This window comes from Poecilia reticulata, linkage group LG21 (assembly GCF_000633615.1).
Source record: "Poecilia reticulata strain Guanapo linkage group LG21, Guppy_female_1.0+MT, whole genome shotgun sequence".
Classification (NCBI taxonomy): domain Eukaryota; kingdom Metazoa; phylum Chordata; class Actinopteri; order Cyprinodontiformes; family Poeciliidae; genus Poecilia; species Poecilia reticulata.
The window spans coordinates 1,617,172-1,620,932 of NC_024351.1; positions in this window are offsets into that span (position 1 = coordinate 1,617,172).

Sequence of the window (3,761 nt, forward strand, 5' to 3'; positions counted from 1 at the left end):
CTCTCTCTCTCTCTCTCCATTGGTCTCCCTCTCTCCCTCCCCCCACTGGTTTCTCTCTCTCTCTCTATCCCCACTGGTCTCCCTCTCTCTCTCCCCCCACTGGTCTCTCTCTCTCTCTATCCCAACTGGTCTCTCTCCCTCTCTCTCTCTCTCTCTCTGCTGTGTTATTTCACCTCCACCTCTATAATCTGGATTCGTCTCGGGGCGACAGCGTCAGGCTGCCGTCGAGTTTCTGCTCTCTAATTTACTGACATCTGACAAAATATCCTACATTTGGCTAAATGATGAGCAGAAAATGGACAAACAAAAACGATTGTTGAATTAAACATGGGATAGAGCATGAAAGTGAAAATTCAGGATTTCCAAGAAGAAAAAAAACAACAGAAATAGATTGTTTTGGATTTCATCAGCTTGTAGAACCACTTTATTTAGTTTTAATTTAAATTGAACATGTCATGTTGATATGAACAAAAGTTTTGAATAAAAAGCAGCAGGAAGAAAATTCTCATAATCTACATGTTCTCTCAAAAAGTAAATCATCAACCATCCATATACAAACATCTTTAAATACCAAAGAGGCAAAAAAAGATATATAATCTTTATAATAATACCGCAATCCAGTGAATCAATTTACCTTATTTTGCCTTGGCATCATGTTAGATTTCATTGTCCTGTTAAAAGTAAAACAATGATCGATTCTCAGATTTTTAAAATCGTTTCCAGTTTATATTTTTATCCAGAGTAAAACTTAAATTCAAACTTTTTCTCACCAGAGAAGAAAATTATGGCATCATTAATATGACTTATTAACTGAACGCCACAGATAATAAGTCATATATAGCATAATATTTCTCTTCAAACGGTTTTTAGTTTGGTTTTATATGTTATCAGATAACATATTTACTCAACTTTCCATCAGCACACTGATCAATGCACAATCAGTCTACAAATATATCTACAAAATAACGTATTTTGTCTTTTCTGGCACATATTTCAGTAAATATTTCCACCAAGGTCTTTGAATTTGAATCATTTTAATAAACTCATGCTGATCTCTGCATAAAATGCTGCCAGTTGCTACATCAATCTAATCAGCAAACAAATAATGTCTCTTAAAATGTTTTTGTTTCAGGATTTGAGAAAAATATCGGTCACTACTTTCATGAGGTAAAATAACTTTGACTGCTGCCATGTTTTCAGGATAAACGGTAATTTTTCACAGTAACACTCTGTGTGGTGTCCATTATTAACACATGAGATGACCTCTTATGTAATCCTGGAGAAACATTAAGTCATTGCTCATTTTTACGACAAAAACAACAGAATAAGTCAAAGCGGCCTGTTTGAGCTGGAGGTGTTAAGGGATTACCAAACGTTTCAGGTTCCGACCCAGACTCTACTGATGGTTTATTTGACAAATCCACAATCCCTCCCTAAAATGTACATTGCCACAGTTCCCATGAGCAGACATCATCTCAAAAGTGAACATGAAAAACATTTTCTTTGGGAAAAATCTGATGCCAAGACTCACCAATGAGTCTGCAAGATGAAATAAAGTCCAAGGGGCTGGACAAGATGGAGTAATCTCCTACTGGGGGACTCATGGCTGATTATTTGGTTTAATAACACATTAGCTATTTAGCAGGATAGATATGTGCTGTGGGACTCGGGGGGCATCTGGGCGGCTTTTAAGGACCCAACTGTGTCGATCTTGTCCATGAACAGCATCTGATGGAGATTATGGTGTCTGGTTTGGAAACCTGGGACGGCATCTTTGCTTTTCACAGATATTTTTTTTCAGACCATGACCTCCACCATCAACTGGAGTGTGAAGTGGTGAGGAAGAGAGTCAGCTTCACATTTCTACAGTTCTCGTCCATAAAAATATGGACTTTCCAACGAACCAAACTAATTGAAAACCTTTTCACCTCCTCGCCTGTAGGGGCGCTGCACCAAGAACCACAGAAGGAAACAACACAAAAACATCTGAAGGAAACATAAGTACAACTTCCTCCTTCACAAAGTGTAAACAACATTAGAGTAGTGTCAGTTTTTCGCAGTTGTACGATTTCTCTTTGGCAAAGCAGCTATTTCTTCTGCTAGCGCTAGACTAGCCCGTTTGTATTTACCCAGAATGCCTTGTGCTGTAGTCCACTTCCTGCATTTAGAGCAGTCTCCTGTCCGCTTGACATTTGCATATCAAACTGCATCAAAGTTCACTTTACCAAAGCGAGACGCAGGTTTGTAGGCGAACAAACAAAGTGGTAAAATGACTCTAATTCTTCTGTCCTTTTTTCTAATATTTGGTTTGCATAATCTTGAGCAGCTGCTGATCTCCTTCACATCCGTTTCTTCTCTAAACTTCTCACGATGCATTTCTGTCGTCAGCCGCTGGTGTTTCCCTCGGCCTACCTGCTTGATGTCTCTTACTTGGTGTCCCAGTGGTTTGTTTCCTCTAACTGTGGCCAGTGTTTGTGCTCTGGTCGATTTTCCATCGTCACATTTTAACACGGAGACTCTCTGCGTTTAAAGTCCATTGAAACCTCAAACTGCGGAACGGCCAGGAGTTGATAAATGTAACAGCTTTGGGAAACTCGATACGTATTAGAAATATTGGTAGAATCTTATTCAAATCCGTCGCCTCTGTGTTGGTTCAGTTTTGCATGGGAAGGAAAAGTCAATGTGCTTAGCAGCTGATGTCTCCCACAGATCTGATCCTGGCCCGGTTTGTCATTCTAGGTGGTGGTCTTTGCAGGCCTGCAGTTGGTCCAGTTGGAGTGAACAGCACTGTGAGAGATGCTCAAAGAACCCAAACCTGCTGTGAACTGGTCCACAACATTGGCCTTGACCTGCTGGGTTTCCTCGGTCTTCATGATCCCGGTTGTTCTCTGATGTGCGCAGTAAACGTTTTGACATTTTCACGGAACAGTTGCTTTAATACCCAGATAAAATTACACACAGGTGGACTCAGTTTACTTTAATCGGTGTGGAAGTCATTTGATTCTCTCAGGTTTTAGCAAAAAAAAAAAAAGAATCTAGGTTTATTTTTGCTGTCCACTAATGAGACCCTGCCTGTTTATGTTTCCTCTTTTATTGAGGTGAATCACACATGTTGGGACAGCTTGTTCATTTCATGGGGTTTACAAGGTCTTTTGGAGCTGTTTTTGGGGGAACCCAACCAAGTGACTCTTTGGAGTCCTACTCACCACAGGATCTGCTACCCAGATGTTTGGATTGTCCCTGTGAACGTCCTATGATGGTTCACCACAACGTTTATCCTCGGTTAGACTGACAGAGAGTCAGCGAGACAGCTTCCCCTAAACCTGGCCCCCAAAAAGATAAAACAGACAACCACTGAGCTGCTTTTTGAGGTTTTGTCGTTTTCCTGGTGTTTTCTTCCAGCTGACCTCGGAAGAGACCCATTAACAAAAATGCAGAAATATTATCTGCCAAAGTAGAAGTGAAGCTGAAAACGGCTCGTTTGGGACTGAAATGATGAATGGATGATAAAGGATTTGTAACATCCTCCAACTTGTTGGGTCGAATGAGCGAACACAGACCTCAACCTCCCTCAGTTTCACCTGGAGGACGGTGAACAGCTGTGAATCCGGCATGTTGGTGACGTAAAGCCAAAGTCTTAGCCTGTCACTCAGCAGACGGTGTTTCTGATCGTCTATACCCCGGATAACGGTTGGAGAGCGACTCTGGGTTTCTGACAGCGTCTCTGGGTCTCTGACAGCGTCTCTGGGTCTCTGAGAGCG